Raw genomic sequence first — 10,441 nt, 5'->3', positions numbered from 1 at the left:
GACTCATAGCAATACTACAGAACAAGGTAGAACTTCCCCTATGACCCTCTGAGACTGAACTCCTTACAGAAGTGGAAAGGCTCACCTCTCTTCTGGGGACTGGCTGGTCACTTTAAACAGCTCACCATGCAGTTAGCAGCCCAATGTATAACCACTATGCAACCAGGCCCTATGAAGCACATTTCTCTGGGAAATTATTTTTGGCATGGCTCTTCTATCAGCAATCTTTATAATCTTTATCATTCTTCTATCAGCAATCTTTATAATTCCTATTCAGTGATTGGGGGAGAGCACACAAAATAAGGCACAAAGGACTCTTAAGTCAGGGACTGAAGAAGAATCTATGTGTTTAAATTATGGTGCTGGTGAAGAATATTAGCATGGTCTGCCAAAAGAACAAGCAAACCTGTCTTGGAAATAATACAGCCAGACTGCTCCTTAGAGGCAAGGATGGTGGGACTTTGCTTCATGAACTTTGGAGATGCCAGGGAGACAAGCCCCCAAAGAAGGTCATCATGCTTGGGAAAGTAGAGGGGCAGCAAAATAAATAAATAAATAAATAAATGGAAGACAGATTGCCCTCAACAAGACAGATTGCCACAATAGCAGCAACAATGGGCTTGAACTTAAGAACAGTTATGAGGATGGTGCAGGACCGGCCGGTGTTTCTCTTTGTTGTACGTAGGGTTGTTCTGACTCAGAGCTGACCCTCTAGTTCCTAACAACAACACGGGGGGGTGATCAGATTGCCTTTCCACTGAGTATAAAGTAAGTTATTTCAGAAGCAGCAATAAAGAATCCAGACTAACAAGAAAGAAGAGCCACCATCACCCATGAGAAATCCCTGTGTGAAAGCGTGGGAGCAACAGGGGTATAAGAGGGTGCAACACCAAGGTCATTAGACAATGTCAGACTTCCCAGGCCATGGAATGAGTACAACTTAGAGCCTTTGGGCAAGAGGCTGGATTCCAGGGCAGACTATCTATTGGGCATTTATCAGTGCTAAAAAATGTTGTAATTTTTGTCTGAGCAGGGCAGAGGTCAAGGGGCACGTGGCTTAGAGGTTAAGTACCAAAGAAAAACATGCCTGCCAGCATGCTGAATACTGTGCTAAGAGAAAACTGGAAGAAGAAAAAAAAGGATTGTATCCTGAATGTTTTCTGATCCTGGTTTGATAACCAGTTGACCTCCCTAATACGTCCAACGCCACTGCAATGAATTATTGAACTAAGCAGAGAAGTAGAATGCCAGGGAAGGAATGGTTGGTGTCAGAGTAGGGTGATGAAGGTTGGAAGGTAAAGGCCACTTCTGACCTCTGCCTCTTAGAATGCATCTTTGGGCCAATGTGGAGTCAGATTCTCTATCCCCTTCTCTAGCTAGAGGAGGCCAGACGCAGCCCCCAAGCCATTTCCTCACTGCAGCTGGTGGTGGAATTGCACCATCAGTTTTTGTGAAGCTATGTTGCTGTGGTCATTGATCTAAGAAGTTTTATTTTTGAAGACATCATCATGGCACCGAACAGGGGCAGCAGTGAAGATCAGAGGAGATTCTGAAACCAAGACCAGTCAATTCCCTGAAACTAGACCCTGTTTTCTGTCTTATGCCTTTGAAATAACCAAAACCAATTTTAAAGACTATAGTAAATAAGCCACAGTCAAGAAGACTAGTTTCAAAATGCCCTATATAGAACAGAAAAAATAAGAGGTTGAATACTTTGGGGAATCTTTCCAGCTAGAGTTTTAGTGATGAAAGACAGAGAATTTGTCTTTAAGCTTTAAATGAAGGACATACTATCGGAAGGAGCAATGTGCCGTGGGACCTGAGCACCTGCACACTGCTGAGTGCTCGATTCCAACTACCATTTACATGAAGTATTTCGGAGGACTGAGTTTGCAGTGAGCGACATTTAAAGATGAGGTTAACATCTCCCCCCTGAAAAGAGCTGGCTTGTTTCCACTTACAGCAAAAGGCGTGTGTTCCCAAGCTCAGGAACACTTGATGCCCCATGTGCACAGCGTCCATACATGGGGTCTACCTACCTCGTCCCTGTTGGGTTTAGAGGAGGAAACAGTTGACATCAACATGAACTTCAAGCTGCTTACTGAGCTATGAGTAATTAAAGGCCCTTTGTCTCTAACTCTTCTCTCAGTCAGTATCCGTGAAACAGTAACAGACTAACCTGTTAGCTCATAAAAAGGATAAAATCTCATGATATTTCACAGGTCCTGACACATACTAGCTGTGCTAGTCGTTTTCTTTACCTCAGTTTTTCTATCCATAAAGTGATAATAAAAAATCTTCCTACCACATGTAGCAAGGAGCAATGAATGACGAGGTGGCTATAAAGCCCTGTTGTTGATGTGTTGTTAACAACGCCATCTGGAAATTCTCCAAGTCAGTTTACTCATAACGCACCTTGGCATCTTTAATCAATCTGGGCTTTGTAACATGTTAAAGAATGGATTACATTAGGATGATCGAAGGTAAAACTACTATTTCAGGAAAACAACACAACAGTGAATATGCAGTTGTCCCTCCTTATCAGCAGATTCCACTCACACCGAGTCAACTAACTAATGAAATACTTGAAAATACTAGAGAAAAAAGCAATGAAGTGGTCAAAACAATCCCTCAGAGGTAAAGAGGGAGTATAAAGTGCTATTTGTGTAGTGTTTGCATTGTAGTATGTATAATAGTACATATATAATATATAATTGTATAACGTGCTACAAGTTATCTAGAGATTATTTAAAGTATATAGGAGGATGTACATAGGTTATGTGCAAATATACAACATTTTATACTCCCATAAAGGACCTAAGCATCTGAGGATTTTGTTACCATGGGGGTCCTGAGACCAATCCCCCAGGTATACCAAGGAATGACTGTATACATAAGCACCTCTGCACAGATAGCCAAAATAAATAATGTTACACCTCTAAGAGCAGAGATAAGGCATAATCCAAAATATTAATTTTTCCATAATAAAAAATAATCAAGCCTCATTGTGACAGAGGTTTACCTTAGTATTAAAACCAATATAGAGGGAAATAGGACCCAAAATGAAAATTTTTATTCTTTTAATAATATAAGTCTTTACCTCCAAATAGCTATAAGGAAATTTCAGTGAGAAAGAAGCATTCCCACATGACAGGTTCTTTGTAAAAAGAAGAACAAATTGCTATGGAAGAATTTGTGCTCATATTAAATGAAATTTATGCCAATGTACATTATGAGGGAATTGACGGACTTGCAATGTGGACAAATGACTAATCAATGATTTATAGTTACTGATAGACGCTGACTAAAGAAAAATAAATAATACCATGCCATTATAATTTAGAACTCCATAGGACACATCCGGTCATCAATATTTTTTTCTCAATTAGAGCAACTGTAACATCACCCAGTAACTGATGTCCAAGGATGAAGACCAACACAAAGAGAAAACCATTTTTAAACACATGCTATTTTTAATATTTTCCAGGCTTTCTTTCACACATCCATCTCTGCCATCTCTCTATTTCATATTTTATGAAGAACACCACAAAGGATAAGCTTTTTGTTGACAATTACTGGTCAAATAATTCCCCACAGTGCCAGAGGAGTTACCGAATGTCTTCCTTTTTACAACCGGCTGATGCTGACTTCTTGCCCTGTTAGAAATACTTAATTGTCCTTAATTGATAGTTTCATAGCTGTGATAAATTTCCCATTGTCTAAATGTGTTTGTAAACCATCTCCTCTATTTTACTTAAGTTATTCTGATCTCATCCCCGTGTGATTATGGTCCTTCTCCAGTGTATTCAATAGTCTGACCTGATTCCCACTTTGTGCGGTTCTTTTACCTACAGCTATCTCTAGCTAGCCCACTTGGCACCTTGTTAACACCTTTGTTCTTCCTACTTAACATCAATAAACCTTTTCTTTATCTCAGTTTTAGAGTCTTGGGTGATCATGATATTGGATGCTACTTATGAGTATTCAATTTGATTTCTTAATATTAATTACCTCTTCCTAATGTTCTATTCCCTAAAAATTAGAGCAACTGTCATTTTGTCACCACAAGCAACTGAGGTTTCTGGTACCCTTCCTGATCCTCCTCCAACTCCTCCCTGTTAGAAGACACCAAATCAAGGAAGCATCTGCCCTACTTTAATCCTCCGCTTTCTGTTCTAGACAAGTTTCTGGCACAGCGAAGAACTTGTTACACCATTTGTGGCCTTAGTGACTGTTTTCTTATGTGATCAGTAACTGTATAAATAATAAATCACTCAGGTGCACAATAAGTAATGCTGTCTCCCTAAAAGAATCTATCATTACAATGATGGATGAGAGGAAAAAAGATATTTCTTCATGAAAGAAACACACCTCAGTAATTGCATTAAATAAATCAGTGATTCAGCAAAAAGCCTAAGAACAATAAGATCTAATGATGTGTACCAGTTTGTGGGAACACCAGATACCAGGAAATTTATTCTTCTGTAAATGACAGAGGAGACAGGTAACAGGCAAAAGAAGAAAATCTAGCCTTTTAATTTATTAATGATGAATCACTTTTTAAAATTACCCAGAATCTTATCATAATCCATATAATTACCTAAGTACCATACTTCATCACCTTGTGCCCCCCCCCACCCCCCGATTTTAGCTTGTTATTGCTCAATAACACCAACAGATATCCACAGGCATATCTGCGTCCCATTAAAATGCTCAGCAGACACCTAGAGGAAGCCTCTCATTCTAGCAGTTGCAGCACTGCTTGGAAAACAAATCCGCTTCCCTCCAATGCAGCCTGACTGCAGTTAACTAGGAACAGGAAGCTGGAAAAACAGGATGATGAAATACTGTGCATCTTTGCTTTGATTTCTTACTTCCATCACTCCTACATTTTTATCCCTAAGGCTCACATCTGGATACAGAACGCTGAGAGACTCTCTCTTAAATGAGGAAACTAGTTCTCTTTCATAGAGAGATGGTATCATGCTTTATGCCAAACATTCAGCGACTACCCTGGAATAGCACACATAGGCCATCAGCGGACCCAGAACAACCCCGCGGAGCACAGTCAAACTGCCCCACAGGGTTTCGCTGCCTGTGATCTTTACAGAAGCAGAAATCTACCTCTCTATCCCTCACAACTGCTGGCGTTTCCAGCAGCTTTTTCATTAGCAGTTAGGTTTCTTTCAACTTTACTGTGACACAAGTGTTCATGTCACAGCTACTATCCTTTTATTACTTGTCTAGAAAACAATCGGGCCCAGTTTGCCCGCAAAGACTGGGGCCCCCGACCCCTCTCTCGAACAGAGGCACCTGCTCGGGCCCCAGTTTCACAGCACCCTAGAGGTGTGCGCTGAAACTGCATTATTGACCCTGAGGCATCAAGCGCCCAGTAATTTCTGGTTGTGTTTTCTAGATGGGGATCGGCAGTTTGACATTTGACAATCGGGAACAGGAGGAGCAGGTTCAGGAGGCGAGAAGAAAACACATCAGGCATGCCCAAGTGCTGGCCTCACTTGCTAACTGACCATCAACCGCCTCCCAGGTTTCCCACACCCGTGACCAAAGTGCTAATTGCTATGTGTGTCAGGAACCGGGCCACGGGGCACAGAACTGCCCTAGCGGGAATAGGCCCGGCCAAGGGCCATGTCACCCCGGCAAGTAAGCTGGCCACCAGGGTGTCCCTTGTCCTATGGCAGATAGCCAAGAGGCGGGCACCCACAGGCCAGGTGAGCAGCTGCTCACTGAAGGTTGGCCCGACTCAGCCAGCGAAGCAGCAGGAGAGCTGCAGCAGGTCGGCAACCTCAGGTGAGCAATCACTGTGCCAGCAAGGTCAGTGGATGTCCTCCTATACTGGGCTGCCTATCCTGTTCTCGCCTTCTTCCTGGACCTTGGGCACCATTCACAGGTGAAACCATGGAAGCTGTTGCACTCAGACGGCTCAGAAGTGGAGCATACAGACAAGCACCCCTCAGAGCTGTTGGGAGTGCTTCACTGCCACTCAAGGACAGATAAAGGCTCCACAGAAACCCAACCCCAGGCCCATCACAGCCCATCAGTCTCTCTACTGTTGTTAGTATCAGAGAGCTGCATCAATCCTTATAATTGCCCTTAATGCTGTCCATCCTCTGACCCACTCTTCTGGATTATCTTGTTTTAGTGTGCCATCTGTTTCCTGCCAGGGTTCTTGATCGAATTAAGTTAGTCTCTGGAAATGGCAAGAACCCTTTTTAGCACTACCACTGCGTCACCAGCTCTTTTACTGATGCCCGCCTGGAGCATTAAGCTCTTTTAAGAACTAGCTATATGGAATCTAACTGACAACAGCAACCTGAAAGATTAGATAGTGACTGGGGGAGGAGCTACCTGCCAAAGGAGGGTGAGAATGGTTACACAACTCAAAGGATGTCATCAAGGTCATGGACTGGTACAAGTAGAAGCTATTGAATTGGTGTGTGTTTTGTTGCACATAACACCAAAATAAGTTGGTTTTTTTTAAAGGAAAAAAGAGGAAAGCCAAGAGCCAAGCTATGACCTGCTATATAGAGAGAGCTGCCTTTACTAGCAGAAAGAGGTCTCCAGCGCTTAGCTTGCAAAGAAAAATGAGTATCTCAGTTCTACAACAATTAGGAAGGGAATTCTGTTAACAACTGGAATGGGCGTGGGAGAGGAACTCAGAAGACTCTGAAGGGAACATTGCGGCTCGGAGGACACTTTGATGGCAGCCATGTGAGACCTGAGTTGAGTTGAGGATCAGCCAAACGATGGCGAGAATCTTGACCAATGAAAACTATGGCAAAATGAGCATGTGCTGCTTTAAATCCCTAAGCTTATCATTTGTTACACAGCAAAAGAAAACTAATATAGAATGGTACCTTCCAATCTTTATTACACTAAATCCTACCAACTTCAAGACCATAATCCTTGAAACTACTACTATGTAATTTTGAGCTCTGTGTAGTCACACGAGTATGTCTGGCATGTTACTGTGATAGCAAATAAGTCAGAGCAGTGTATTCATGCCACCATTGATCTATCCGTCCACTTGTGTCTGGGGGCAGGGGAACGAACTTCTTTCATAAATCACAACTCTCAACCTAGTTTCCTTCAGCTTAATTTTTTAAAATTCAGGACCCCTGAAACAAATGTTGTACAGCATATTGTATTTTCTGTATGTCTTAAAATAAAAAATATTTTAATGTCTTATTTCTGTAATTTTTCTGCATGAGAAGTAGGACTCTTTGAAGAAGACCCTACCATCATATTGGAAGAAGGCTTATTACCAACCTGCAATACAGAGATGACACACCCTTGCTTGCTCGAAGGAAGGAAGACTTGAAGCATTTGCTGATGAAAATCTAGGACCGCAGCCTTCAGCTTGCCCCAAACTCAAAATTAACGAAAATGCTCACAACTGGATCAATAGGTAACATCACAATAAACAAAACAGTTTGAAGTTGCTAAGGTTTTCATCTTGCAAGGATCCATAATCAATGTTCATGGAAGCAGCACTAGAGGAATCAACGAAGCATTGCTTTGGACAAATCTGCTGCATAAGACCCCTTTAGAGGATTAAACAGCAAAGATATCACTTTGAGGACCAAGGTGTAGCTGACCCGACCCATGGTATTTTCAATCACTTCATATGCATGTGACATTGAGTTGAACATAGAGTAAGTAAAGAAGACCATAGAAGAATTTATGGACTTGAATTATGGTGCCGACAAAGAGTATTGAAATTATTGTGAATTGCCAAACAGCAAACATCTGTTTAATAAGAAGTAGTCAGAATGTTCCTTGGAATCAAGCATAAGAAGCCTTCTTCTCACATACTTTGGACATGTTCTCAGGAGAGACCAGTCCCTGGAAAAGGACAGCATGCGTGGTACAGCAGAAGGGTAGTGAAAAAGAGGAAAACCCTGGAGGAAATAGAGGGACTGAAACAACGGGTTCAACCATAAATACAATTGTGAGGATGGTGCCGGACCCGTCAGTGTTTCTGAGTTGGAACTGACTCAAGGGCACCTAATAACAACATAGTAATAAGCATGTTGATATCTCGTGCTTCTTCCATGATTAACTTAACTTGCATTAACTAATCAGATTTCCTACTAGGACATTGGGATATGGTTTTTGTTTTTGTTTTATAACAGTCATTGCTGCTTCTGAGTATAAACTATGACAAGTGTAGAAAGGAATTCTATAGGCCAAATGATGTCAAGATCTGCATTCTTAGTGTCTATGATTATATAATCAGGAAAGACAAAGCTTTCTATTCCCATAAAGAGTTAGTCTTGGAAACCCACAAGGGTAGTTCTACCCTGTCCTACAGGGTGGCTCTGAGTCAGAGCAACTCCACTGCAGCAAATGAGCCAGCAGACTATGTAACAGTATATGGTAAAAGGTGGCTTGGCAAATGTACTTACGTTAAGAACCTTAACGTGGGAAAATTGCCCTCAATTACTTGGCTGGGCCCAATGAAATCACAAGGCTTTTTACAAGGCGGAGGCAGGAGATTTAATTACAGAAGAGTGATGCAGCATGAGGAAGACTAGGCTGGCCACTGCAGTCTCTGAAGATGGGTGCAGTTTAAGACAAAGAATGGAGGTCTCTCATTGTCCAAAAAAACCCCTCACTGCCATGAAGTTAAAGCTGACTCATAGTGACCCTCTAGGGCAGGGTAGAACTAGGTTCTTAGTGGGAGTAAAAAGCCCCATCTTTCTGCCCACCGAGCTAGTGGTTTCAAACTGCAGTTCACAACCCAAAGCTTAACCACTAGACCACAGGACTCCTCATGGAGATTTTTAGAAGCTAGAAAAGATAAGGATAAGAATTCTTCCCCTAGAGCCTCCAGAAATAATACAGTCCTACTAACTCATTTTAGGACTTCTGACCTCCAGAATTGTAAGAAAATAAATGTGTGTTGTTTCAAGCCATTAAATTTGTGTTAATTTGCTACAGCAACAACAGAAAATTACAAATGCCCTTAGGCTTCATATAATCAGTTTGGTTAGAGTGACTGTATAATTCACTGTATGAATCAGAATACTTTTATTAGTAAAAGAGACAATATTAATAATCATACTAGGACCCAGTCATAAACTAGGACTCTCCCTGATAAAGTGACATATACTAGCCTACTCCAGGTCATTCAAGTGGTAGAGATAGCAGCTGAGAATGAAAATAACTCTCTGTAGTCAAAAAGCACCTGGGTTTTCAAAGTAGGGAAGCCCCCACTATGCCTATTGACAACAGATGAGGTAGTGCATGGTTATCACACCGGTCTGCATGTCAGAATCATGGTACGTTTCAGTGTGTTTATTTATTTTGTTATGTTTTCAATTCATATTCCCAGGCCCCACCCCAGACTACTGAATCAGAATTTCCAAGGGTGAGGCATGGGATCTATATTTTTAATTACCTTTCCAAATGATTCCAACACAGTGGCAAACTTAGGAAGTGCTGGTGAACAGAAAATATTTACACTTTATTTTGGTAGTGAGGCCCTTCTATCCTGCACACTCCAGATACACAAACATAATCAAACCATTTCCTCCACCTGCTTTTCCTGCAAACACAATCTTAGTCTTGAAATCCAATGTACAAAAAAAGTGTATATACAGCCAATTCCTACTGGAGGGGCCCTCGGGCGTCCTCACCACTAGGCTACCTCCAATAGCCCTTACGAAGCTAAAATAACCAAACCCACTGTCGTTGAGTTGATTGGAAACCAGAGCAACCCTGGAATGAAGGAGAACTGTCCCGTTCATTTTCAGAGACTTTACATCTTTACTGGAACAGAATGCCACAGCTTTCTCCCAGGAACACTTGGTAGGTTCAAAATGCTGGCTTTAGGGTTAGCAAGCTCCCTTGAACAAGTCTATGAAAATCAAGCCTCTGCATCAACAGAAATAAGCAAGTTCGTTATAACTACCATGAGCGGCAACTGCTTTTAAAAGTTTGTAGTTCAGGTAGTAAGTCTGACCTGTGACCCAACTTCATAATCAACTGCCTTTCTTTCATCTTCAGAGAGCTCCTCAAGCTGTTGGTAGGGCGGGTGAAGGAACTGCCTTTCGTCACTCTTTTTTTTTAATTATGAAATCAAGAATTTATTTATGTTTTCTTCGTCACTCTTTTTAAAGCCTGGCAGGTTTTGCTCCCCACCCGCTTTGAGTGGGGGATATTTTTTTTCTTTATATATATTTTTATAAATCATTTTATTGGGGCTCATACAACTGTTATCACAATCCACACAGACATCAATTGTGTAAAGCACACTTATACATTCTTTGTCCTCATCATTCTCAAAACTTGCTTTCTGCTTGGGTTCCTGGAATCAGCTCATTTTCCTTTTTCCTCTCCTCCTCCCTCCCCGCTCCCCACTCCCTCATGAACCCTTGATAATTTATAAATTATTATTTTATCTTATCTTACACTACCC

The sequence above is a fragment of the Echinops telfairi genome, unplaced genomic scaffold (assembly GCF_000313985.2).
Source record: "Echinops telfairi isolate 266 unplaced genomic scaffold, ASM31398v2 ScPeMD7_7406;HRSCAF=8444, whole genome shotgun sequence".
Taxonomy (NCBI): Eukaryota; Metazoa; Chordata; class Mammalia; order Afrosoricida; family Tenrecidae; genus Echinops; species Echinops telfairi.
This window is presented reverse-complemented; position numbering follows the sequence as displayed.